The sequence below is a fragment of the Hyposmocoma kahamanoa genome, unplaced genomic scaffold, assembly GCF_003589595.1.
Source record: "Hyposmocoma kahamanoa isolate Upper Pololo Valley unplaced genomic scaffold, ASM358959v1 88, whole genome shotgun sequence".
Taxonomy (NCBI): Eukaryota; Metazoa; Arthropoda; class Insecta; order Lepidoptera; family Cosmopterigidae; genus Hyposmocoma; species Hyposmocoma kahamanoa.
The window spans coordinates 818,345-831,338 of NW_020654466.1; the positions used below are offsets into that span (position 1 = coordinate 818,345).

Genomic DNA, 12,994 nt, shown 5'->3' on the forward strand with positions numbered 1-12,994 from the left:
TCGTGGTGAGATGCAGGAACCGGCCGAATCGACACCATCGCACGTCTCAGTTGCGTTATTAAATCAGATGTCTCTGCGGGGCTGATTAGGTTAGGAGGAGCAAAATGAACTCGAAGGCGGAGGGTCTCACCGAAAACGAGTTCCGCTGATGAAGCATTGATGTCCTCCTTAAAAGCTGTCCGCATGCCGAAAAGCACCAGAGGCAACGCTCTCGTCCACGTATCAATGTGGCACATGAGAGCTGCCTTGAGCTAACGATGGAGGCGTTCCACCATGCTATTGGCGCAAGGATGGTAACTGGTGGTGCGGATTCTTTTCGCTCCGCAGAAATCCATGAGTCGCCGAAATAGCGCCGACTCAAATTGACGCCCCTAATCGGTGGTGACGATGCTAGGAACACCGAAACGGGCAATCCATCCTGACACTAATTTGTCGGAAACTTCTTCTGCAGTTATCGTCACATTCCCTTCTACAAATACCGAAACTTCGTGGAACTGATTATGTTTGAATACCCTTCTATATTATTCGTATTCGTAGTAGTAGTATACAGGGTGTCCCAAAACTCAACGTCAAGCGGTCACTGGGCGAGAGGCCAGATTATATCAGTTCTGGTAAAAATTAAAAAAAAAATCCATGTCACTTAGTTAAGTGATAATAGGCATTTTTTTGAAAATGTTGAAAATCGATACCCTAGACCACATGTTTAGGTACTGTCATCACAAATTTTCAAATTTTGGAGTGATTTTTTTTTAACGTCATCATAAATAATCATGCTATTTATTGCAGTCACAAATCGAACTATAAACGTTATGAGTTTAGTAAAAAAAAATAAGTTTCATTGAGTCGTAGCTTAAAAAAATATGTCAGCTAGCTTTGACACTTCATATTTTAAAAAAAATGTACGTTTACAACGTAGTAGGTACTTTTAAAAAAAATATGAAGTGTCACCCAATAGTATTATTTATTGAAATTTGAATACATTGACAGCTAATTATTACTTTCTGTTCCTACAAATTAGTGTCTAAAAAAGTAATAATACAGTTGTGTTTCTATAGATACTTTGGCTTTAAAAAAATAACATGAGACAACCTCTGTTTGTATGTTTACAAAATAAACATTAAAAAATGAAACACGGTCAACCACTTTCTTCAAATAGTTTAGACACCTGTTCGTCACGCTAGAGATTCCTAGTGCGATTCCGGGTTGGGTCGAGTAAGTTTAGACAATGTTTCTTATATATTATAAATTATAAATTGATACGAGAGTATCAAGACCGATTCAGAGATGAATAGTGCTTGAAAGAAATTGAAAACTTTTGCTGTTATGCTTGTTGTTGTTGGAGAATTATAGTAATAATTCACAACAATTCATCATTCCTGAGGTGACAGCTGCAAATGTTTTCATTTTACAAAAAACGAAAAAATCGTTAAGTGCCATTTTCGCAAAACCATGAACGTGTTGGTTGACACGTTATTGCATAGCAGCGTCCAATTATCGTCGGATACATATATTTAAAAAAACAGGCGCTGAAATTGGTCGGCATTAAGCAATAAGCAAAAAGGTACAAAACAATTTATTTTAACAACAAACATAAATCAAGAACGCGGTTAAGGAGCGAATGACCTAGGAGCGTTCACCAAGATAGGAAGAAAAATAGAGTAGTCTTTGATCGGAAGAAGTGCAGAATAAAAAAGCTTTGAAACAATATTATAATTTTATGATTCTACTATATGTATAATTGTATTGTATAAGACATTTCTGGCTTTCACATTTTATATGGCTTTGTTTATGGGCGTAAAATACAACACTGGTCAACACATACAGCCGTTTACAGAGCAATATGGTTTTTAGTGTTCAATGTTTAAAATTGAAAATTAGGACGATAATTTTAAAAGTTATTGTTTATTGATTTTTATTGTCATGATTTCCGTATAAAATTCTTTACATTTACTACATTACTAAAAAGATATACGGCGAATGATAACGTGTGAAACTTGTTTTGAGACTATATTAATAAAAAAATAGTAACATTATCTAGACACAAATGAAGAAAACCTTTTTAATTTTTATTTTTTAAGCATTCCTTTTAATTTGATAAAATATTTTCACATACTTTTTTTTAATTTTTAAACAAAAATTTATCTAAAATTGGAAACATATTTTTGTTTCTTCAAAGTAATTATATTTTCAATTGTTCTCTAATTCTTTTTTCAATATTAAGTTGAATTATTGAAAATCACGATGTTTTACTACCATGATATTCAATTATTTTTTATGAAATTACTCCACTAATTTGTTATAATTAATAATACAAAAGTCGATTCCTTTTTTAAATTTTTTTGTAATTTATATTTCGATGTTTTCATTACTTTTATTTTATAGACAGAAATTAAGTATGTTGTAATGTAGCCAGTCTAAGGCAAAACAAGACGAAAAAGAAAAGTATTTCATTAACAAACAAATAATTCTCGACTCCGCTTTGGCAGCTAATGGGCCTTAAACTAGCTATTTAATAAACTTTACATTACTAATAAGCCAAAATAGAGTTTGAATTAAAAAAAACATTATACGAGAAATTTTAACATCTTTTACAAACTCGCCTTGCACCTCGACACAGGTTGAATTTGGCATTTAGGTCATCACATGAGGGCGATGACACGGCACGAGACAGGTGGCAAAAACGGCGCGAGCGCCGATAATAGCTACTGTGCACGTTTAATTATATTTGCCTGTACGTGGTCTTATGGAAATTCATCCATGTAGAGTAGCGATACAAATTTGCAGAGCGAACGTGGAGAAAGGTCGACCTTATAGTTCATATATCAATCAGATTAAGTCAATCTTCAAAAACGACAGGTAAAGTATCAAGAATAAACGGGCGTTTGGATAGATACGTAAGAGCGATGACACACGGGCGTTGCGTCGTCGTCGCGCCGCAACCCCCTCCCTGCTTCGTCTTAAATTTATTATAAATAAATTAATTAAAAAATAAATCGTACACAAAGAAAAATTTTTAGATCTGACCGGTCTCGAACCTGAGTCTATATGCCAAGCCGGGCCCGCCGCTCGACCGACGAAGCTAGCGCAAGAGCTAAACGGGTCACTAGCACGGATTGTTTCAACCAAGTACGCAGAAGCTGTTCATTAACCTTTAGTATAAAGTATTTGTTTCACTATAGTTTTTAAACTTCGTAAATGGCAAGTTTTGAATATCAATCGGAATCTTATTATAGAAGCGTATACATTGCTCTTTAAACGAATTTGAGACTTTATAAAGACGACTGTCGAGAACAGACGATGAGTACCCCTAGAAACTAAGAAAAAAGACAATGCATACTCCTATTCAGTTCTCAATGGAATCACTTTATAAAACAAACATTTCGACTCATCCGTAGAACAAAGACCTATGTGCAAGACGCTGCTTATTCTCAGGACCTTGTATATTTCGTTTGTTGTTTTTGACTGTGGATATCCACAGTCAAAATCGACTGTTGTTCTATTTTATATTTCCGAAACGAAATAATAAATCTGAAACACCTTTAGGTAAACCTTTTGAATAACGAGATTATGTTTTATCCTGTTTTCGCTGTATAATCACATCCGACTCTGTTCTTCAGATGAGTCGATTTAAGGTTTGGGTGTTCTGGGTAGTGCCACCAGAACTAATGTTGTTATTCTGGTATTCAGAGTACAAGGAAATTAGTTTGAGACCAGGTAATAGATATGGTCGGGTGATATTGACAAGAAACAAACAAAACAAACATTTATTTCCTAAAGAAAATCGAACGCGAACTCCTCCGCTTGTACTGTCTCCGTTTTAATGAAGTTATCAGTATTATCTACACCTTATGATTAACTCATAGTCCATAAATAACTACTATAAAAACATTTATAGATATCACAGTTTCAGCACTTTCAAAGGAATAGGAGCGAGTGAAAAAAAAAAGTCAACTGGTTCAATGTACTTTGCTTGGTTATACAATCTGGTTTGAGCGTTCGGATTTCAGACAAATGTGGAGTTTTAATGCAAATTTGTATTGGGCGAAACTAGTGTCACGGCTATTTTAAGCTCACGTGCGCAGGAAATCCTTGTTTAGGATAAAACTTATTAATAATGTTGAAGATGTAACAAGCAGTTTTAATGTTTAATGTGAGCATTACTGCGTTTCAGTATTGAAAGGTGCTGGTGAATTTACAGGCACATGGGACTTGTCAACTTGTGTCTCAGGGTGACGGGCACTGCAGCTGTTATGGACAGGCGTGTCGTTAACCACCAGGCGCACGACTTGTTCCTCCCGTCACTTGAAATATAAAAAGTATCTCCTAATAATTTAAATTAGATGCGAGTGCATCAGCAACTGATGTCAAGTAACAATGGTACATATTTGTCTAGAAAACGTATACACTCTAGCCATGAATAACCACAAGTTTAAGTTTTTGTGAAACACTGATGGTGTATTCGATCCCTTTGACGTACGCATTAAGAGGGAGGAACATAAACGACATAATTGGAAAACTAAATACTTCCGTAACGGTCATGTACCTGATAAGTTATTTATACAGTGTGATTATTGCTGTTGTCGGTACATATGACTTATCCTGAGGGTAACCTATCACAAACTAGATTTTTTTTCCGAAATAACGTTAGTTCGAAATTTCATTACACCGAAAACCGAATTATAAGGAAACCGTTGTTCTTTCAGGATATATGTTGGATGTTTATCGCAAAGACACGATTAAGTTCGGTTAGGTTAGGTTAAGTTGAAGAAAAATCATTTTCCTCTCAAAATTCCTTTCGAGGTTATGAAAATTCGAGCAAACATTATTTCTGGAAATTGTCATTTCGGACTACTGATAGGTCACCTATCCCGAGCTATGAACTTCACACGTTGCATTACTGGAAGGTGATGAGGCTATAAAAAAAACCGTATTCAAACGTGCTTTTGTTACTATATTTAGGGTCGTTCATCAGATGCATAATTTAGACAGGACTAGTTCGTCCACATATACTCGTAACAACAAAAGACGTGAGTTATAATTAATTTGACGCTTTCGTTCGTGGAACGGTTTTGCACTCCTTTAGGAAAAATTGACTTTTTAAAATTGGTTCTGGTATAGGTGTTCAGTAGGGCTAGCACGACTGCGCGCGTCTTGAATGAGAGCGACATACTGCCCACTATAAAGCGAGAGATCTCTGTGCAATATGTCGCACTTTATGTCGCTCACGCTCAAGTCGCGCCTTGTCGTGCTTAGTGATGGAATTCTACCCGAGAATATTCGTATGGAATCCACCCGATGAGTATTTATCTTTTTATTGTTAATATGTACTTATTTGACACAGTTAGAATGTTGAGGCTTACTTAGGTTTTTCGTATTTCCGTATACATATAAACGAAAATGAAAATTTCATAATGTGTAACGCAGTTTAATCCAAGAAATTTTAATTTTGAATGTTAAATGTTACCCTTATTGTTAATAATTTCATCATAGTATTTTTAAACTAAAAGAAAACAAATTTTCATATTTTAAACACTCACAAACACAAAGATTTTTTTCATTACGAATCATGTTTTCACACCGTGTAAGTGAGGATATATTAATTTGAAAGTCATAGATATTAATTTACCCACCAATTGAGAACATTTCAAGGTAAATACCCGTTTCGGGAATATTCCCGTGTATATACCGGGTTGATTCATGGAAAGTTGGGGATTGATGTTGCTTGCTTTCATAGATTCAGCATAGGTACCCAGCGGCGCAACTATTCATTCTGGGGGACTTTAATGCACTCCATCAAGAATGGTTGTTCCTATACCAGATGACCGATCATGCTGGGAGAGACGCTCATACGGCTAATTACTTGGACCTACTGCTAACAACTGCTCCAGACCGATACTCGGTGGTTGTGGATGCACCATTGGGTCCCTCTGACCACTGTCTGGTGAAAGCTGTATCCGTATACTCCCCACCCGATCAGGGCCCCAGTGGTACGAGACGGGTGTGGCGATACAAGTTAGCAGATTGAGCCGAAATGCGCCCTTTTTTTGCTTCATATCCCTGACAGGCTTGCTTTACTTCAGGAGATTCGTCGAGTTGTGCTGGTGCTGTAGTTGAGGTCTTGCGATTGGGGATGGAGTATTATATACCATACTTCGATGTACCCAATGGACCCTAAGCTCGTCCATGGTTTAACACTGACTGTAGTCGTGCTGAAGCACAAAAACAGTCTGCGTACTGTAGTCTAGGCTCTACTCTATGAGTAGAAATACTGGCTGAATGAATATATGTTTTTGTTTGGAATGTATTTAAAAAATAAGATAGAAATCGAGTTCTTAGGTTTTCGCGATTGTTACACATAGGAAATGAAACTATTTTTCCGGATTTAAATCGCGTATATTTGTTTTTTCAAACAAACCGACGTTTCGGGCCCTTTACAGGTCCCATGGTCACGGTTGAAAAGAGGAAGATCTTGGCAATTCTAGACTAAGATGCCAAATTAAATACACGTTTGCAGTTATATTTATGAAATAATCGTCGTTTCTCTTATAAAAGTATCTCTCGCAAAGCTCCGAATACTCGGAATATGATGAAAGCCTTTTTAATAAAGCCGCCAAGAAGAGCAAAAGTGTGTTACGCAGGGCCAAGTTCGACCATGTGCGCCGCATAGGGGCCAAGCTTGCCTCTTTTCCAACAGGCAGCAAGTCCTTTTGGTCCCTGGCCAAAGCAGTCGAAAAAAACTTTCGTAGCCACTCATTACCATCTCTGCTGAGGCCAGACGGCTCGCTGGCCCATACTGCGGAAGATAAGGCGAATTTCTTCGCCTCACTCTTTGCAGAGAGTTCGCATCTGGATGCCGCAGGATACCTACCACCATCTTTACCTCAGACTGGATGCGCTACGGCGCCAGTTCGTATATGCCAAAAATAAATTAATAGATTCAGGCGTTACTTTGCGTAAGTCCATGTTAATAAAAATGGAAGTAAATTAATACGCTACTCCGCGAACCCAGTGAAGGTTAAATCGTGCAAATAGCTGCGCTTGTGTTGAATATTTTTTCATGCAGTTAATTATCCCACCCTCCCTCCGCATAAAATTAATAAAATAAATAACACAAGCGCAACTATACTCACAAACCATCACCAAAAATATACCCGACACGTGTTTCGTCTCTCCACGAGGCATCCTCAGGGGCTGTTGACTGCTCGACGCTCGGCCGAAGAGTGAGCTCGTAGCTTTTTTTTTATGAAGGATATTTTGCAATTGGCCGCTGATGGCCTTGACTGCGCCACCGGAGAAAAGGGCGAGCTGAAGGCTCATAACCCCTAAAATAAACTTAAAACTAAGCAGCGGGCCTGAGGGCGCCCAAGTGGGCACGGACCTCGGCTCAGGGCGCTACTGGAGACTTCCGCCAGAAGGACGTGCTGTAGGAGAGAATCTACCAGTGTACGTGCTGAAGTGAGGGGCTCTACGACCTCGCCGGCGAGGACGGTTGGTGCGTGCGGGACGGGACTGACTAGCGATCTGGTTGGCCTTCAAAGTGGCGAGAGTGATAGAGTCGTCAGGGTCGTTGAGTGACCTCGTTCAGAACGGACTAACCGTATTTATATCCCACTACCCCCAGTGTTGCTATTGTTGAAACCCGAAAATACCCGTAATAAAGGTGATGATGCAAAGTTCAATTGTTCATTAATTATACAACCCCTGTTGTTTTAATTATTTCCATCTGTTCTGGGACACCCAGACGTAGTCCTTTTTCGTAAAAATGTAAGATTTCATAAGAATGGGAATCTGGTAAAATATGATTTGTTTCTAATAAATGTTTAGCGAAATTGGACCTGTCTGGGTGCTTATGCCTAAACGAAGAAACGAAAAGAAATAGGTCAAACAGGGCGTAACTTTATAACAAGATATAAAGAGCATGTTTCTTGCAGCCAAGAAGCTTGGCATCCTTTCCAAGGTGAGGCGATACTTCACACCGGGACAGTTGCTTCAGCTGTACCAAGCACAAGGTCGTGTATGGAGTACTGCTGCCACTTACGGGATGGCTCTGCTAAATACCAACTAGCCACCTTGAATTCAATAGACAAGCGTGCTAAGAGGCTTATAGATGACTCGGAACTAGTAGAGGCGAAGCTGCCGAGGCTTGAACACCGCCGTAGAGTTGGCAGCTTATCGGTATTCTACAAGATATATCACTGAGAGTGTGCGATGGAATTGCATAATTTGATTCCGCCTTCCCCTTTCCATCATCGGGAGACTAGAAGTGGGCGGGGGTCCACTCCTGTGTTGTGGATATTCCCCGGATTCGCATGAAGCGTTTCGCTTGCACATTTGTGTGGCGAGCGGCTAGGGAGTGGAATTCCCTGCCTGCAGACTTGTTCCCCGAACGCCATAACTTGGACCTTTTCAAGGCGAGGGTGAATAGGCATTATTTAGGTGTACATGCTACATCCTCGACCTCATCGTCACTTTCCTTTAGGTGAGATGGAGGTCAAATGCGAACTAACTTTTTTATAAAAAAAAAAGTTTGCGAGACGCCCATCTCCAGTCATGATAGCCCTACTCGATAGTGCCCCAGAGTGAATTCAGTTTCTTTAGTACTCATAGTACAGGGAATTCCTAAGCTAAGACTAGAAAAATTTGGTTTTGTTGACTGGTACTTTATTATTATTGATATTATTTACATCAAAACTTAATACCTGATTTTGAGTGATGTGTTAACATTTTTTAGTACAAATTTTGTAACTTACATACATTTATGATCATATGTCGAAACTGGTATCCTGTGGTAGGGCCTAACTTTATAATGACTATGATGTTCAGAGTGATATGTCAAATACAGTGCTTTCCTATACCCATTATTACATGTTTGAAGTTCTGAAACTGAATAATGTATAAATGTATAAATGAATAACTACGTGTTAGAGAATTATTAGTAATAAAATAATAAATAAGTCATACTGCATCATTTGTATCTGACCTTGTGACCACGAAGTGTCTTCAGCATCTTGACCCTTCTAGAATCGCCCATCCAGGTCAAGGTGTCTGCATTGGATCGCGAGATTGCATATTCAAGTGATGTGTACTTTGTTTATTTAAATTTTCTTTGGCAAATACTAAATACCTACTAATTTAACTTTAATATTTATAACTAATGAAGTCATTCAGCAGTCAGAAGTCGTAACATGCGGACAGCGTTTAAAGTGTTAAATTAGCTAAGTGTAACTTCCTGTATTTATTTACCTGTATATAATAACAACAACAAGTGTATTTGGATTTATTTATAATGGCTCCATCGTTTTAAACAATGTTTTTGTTCAAAAAGACACTTTCACATCAGTGTGACTATGTACAGTTGGATAAAAAGAGAGGCATTATATACAATGACAATCTAAAAAAGGGACAAGATAAAAACATTTACATATTTCCGTAAACTTAGATGGTAAAATGCCAACCATATTCAATGTAATTTCTTTAATGTCTACACAAAATTTTACTTTGGTCCGTTTACTTCAAGATTCAAATCTTAAACTAAACTTGTACATATACTAGTAAGTAAGATACCGTCACACAAAGTGACACTTTTATTAAGGGATTCGACAGCTAAACCCATCAGTGGGAACAAAGCATGGTTACAAATGAATGACCACAAGTCCTATGACTACAGCACGAAAAACTGAAGAGGTGCTCAGGCGTCACGCATAAATAACCTAAATATGCTTTCTATGACTCACATAGGATGCTGGTTAGAAAAATCACAAGTAAGAGCAGAGATTGCAGATTCTGTCAAGAAACGGATGAGATGACACAACCTCTCTTATGACAATGTTGCCCATTAATAGGCATACATTTATTTCCATGCTTCATTCAATTCTCATTTCTCGCAGAAGAAGTAAATCCTACAGGTTGCAAAACAACTGACTGCAATGATGCTGCTGCATAGGCCCTGAATAAACCATCATAATAATAAAAATCAAAGCGCACATAATATAATTTGTTCCGGCTCTGGTCTAGTAATGAAAATGCAACTAAACCATGTTCAGTATTGATATAACACGCAACACACGTGTGATGGAATGTTAATAAATCGGATAACAGAAACTGAATTATGTTATAGCTATTGCATTTTGCAGTACGCTCATAGCTTGTTATGATTGACGGCTGTTGTTGAGAGATTTAGTACTAATTATATGTTTTCGCAATATGAGTGTTAACAATTAACAACGGTGATGGAGCTAATAGACCAAAAGATGAACTATTTATCTGTCAGGACATGTATACTAATATATTAGTATACATGTTCAAGACTTACATTTATTTAGTAGGAATCTATATGCAATAGACAAAAAAAACTACTATTTAACTTAAAGTATGATTACCATGAAGTAATAAAATAAAAAAAACTTAGTTTAAATGCAAATACCCTAATATTTTAATGAAATTTGATATCTTACGGTAGAAGCTACAGACACGTCATGCCTATGAAACATAAATAAAAAAACTTGAACTTTTAAAACTATAATATTTATTACTGATAAAAATATCAAACAACACAAAGAAAAATTCCTTTTACCTGACTGAATATGACAATAAACTTTTTATTATATAGACCTTTTTATTGTTCCTTAATTAACATAGTTTTCAGTAAATTCAATTTTAAATATCATTGACGTTTAATACAATACAATGTTGATTTAGATTCATTATATAATATTACTTCCATTTTAAAATATTTTTTTTTATATCTCATATGTAATATTTTTTTATATTTATTAATATTTTAGATTAAGGACCCCTCGTTGGGTATAGGCTTTCTCCAACTCCCACCGTTTAACTCTATCCTTTGCTACTTCTAGTGGAGCATTTTCACAAAAAATAGACGAATATCATGGTATATCACTAAAAGAAATATTGTACTTAATAATATGGTCATTATAAATACATACACTTCATGTCCTTTACCTATCAAAATAATATACACCCATATTATATAAAATAGGCATTATGATGTCAAGTTATAGAAACCAATTGGTTACACCATAACACCAGACCACTATTTAAAATATTCCAATTTTAAGTTATGTCTCTCTGTTAAGTGGCATTTAAGTGTTTTTTCTGTTCTTATTACCTTCACTCCTGTACAAATATGATAAAAATATTACATAGTCAAATATAGCAATGTCCACCTTTGCCCACATTTACTCCAATGTCAACAGATGTTGCATAGCCTTGTATGAATCACACCACTTCAATAGTACGATTACACCTACCTGAGCATTATAAAGCATATTTACAATACAGATTACTTTGCAAGCACATAGTACATATTAGTCATATACATATATTTGTTAGTTTTCAATATTTCTAGCACTTTCAGAAATACGTCACAGTAAGCCATTGTTACATATTGCTAACTTCACAATGTATATATATTCTGAGAAGTAAAATGTAGATTTTCATTATTATTACAGTGGCTTATTCAAGGTCTGTGCAGCAAATTACAATTGGGGGTTGAGACCATCAGTGGATGTGTAGTGGATGATGCTGTAGATATCTATAGGTTTCCCTTTCGTTTACTGGTACATTGTACCCTATGAAATTTGTGAACAGTTTTGCATGTACAAATCGTCCATCGCAATAATAATTGTCTACTGTTTGTGGCTAAAACTGAGCAAGTCCAGATTGCACCAGTCGCGAAACAAATGACGGTGAATAAGGTGCCTACTGCATAATTGTGTCAATTGTTTTTTTTTTTTTTTGTTATTATTATTGTTCCTCCGTTGTTTTGTTGATGTGCATGTCCGTGCTTGTGCAATAAACAGGTTTCTTTCTTTCTATGAACATCTATGGTTGCCTGTTTTGGTCACCAAAATCACAATAAGGGTAAGGTTTGAAAACCGGCTTAGGCTGAGACGTTTTTCAGGTTATTTACCATACTGTGTCACTCTTAGGTGTATACAATAAAGTTTGTTTAATTACATTGTTTGTTATATTTTTGATGCATTGATACATTTTTTAGACTATCATGCTCTAAATTTTACCAAAGTAATTACGTGTCGTTTCTATAAAATAGACATTGACGATAAAAATAACTATCAAATAGCAAAATAATTAATAATAATATTTAAGCACTATTTCTTGTATAATTTAATTATTACGTATCAGTACATGAATATAAAAATCCATCATATCTAAACAACTGTCAAACAGTTTCAAACAACCTGTTAATGTTTTGTATAACTAAAGCTATGCATCAAGAAAGAAACTATAAGAGTGATATCAAGTTCATGGTACAACAGAGATAATAGGGAATTTTGATGATGTTATAATAAATCTTTAAATAATACAGCTATCTTATCACTCGAGATGTTAGGATGTAAGGTAAGACTGACAAAGACATGTTTGGAATATTATTATTGACAGGTAATTGAATTGGGTTCTAAGAATGTGGAATAGTCTTATTGCAATTGTACTTGTCCAATAATGAATAAGTCCTACCTAGAGTTCTTAGGTTTTCGTGATTGTTATACATAGGTAATGAAACTATTTTTCCAGCTTTAAATCATGTATATTTGTTTTTCAAACAAACCAATGTTTCGGTCCCATGGTCATGGTTGACTGACCAGTGAGTCTACTGTGATTGTGGGACCTGTAAAGGGCCCAAAACGTTGGTTTGTTCGAAAAAACAAATATATGCGATTTAAATCCAGAAAAATAGTTTCATTTCCTAAGTCCTATCTCATCATAACTGCCATGTAGGGTGAGCTTGACATGAATTAACCTTTTTTTTATTTTATTATATTATTATTATTATTTTTGTAAATTTGACTTATTTTTTGTGTGACATTTTCAATGATTTTTTTTTTAAAGTTATTAGATGTTTTATTATGAATTGTATTTTCTTACTGTGGTCTAGACTGAAATAAACAGTTATTATTATTTTAACTAGGCAAGAATCAATCAAGTTGTCAGGTTTTCATGGTTGTTACACATT

The 12,994-nt window shown here is 36.0% G+C and overlaps 1 protein-coding gene across 1 annotated transcript in view; it reads right to left on the reverse strand.

Moving 5' to 3' along the window:
• The window catches only part of LOC113235863 (E3 ubiquitin-protein ligase Ubr3), a gene marked incomplete at its 3' end in the record, with an annotated part of 142,898 nt that overhangs the window by 128,907 nt on the left and 997 nt on the right, over positions 1–12,994 (reverse strand). The window lies entirely within an intron of this gene.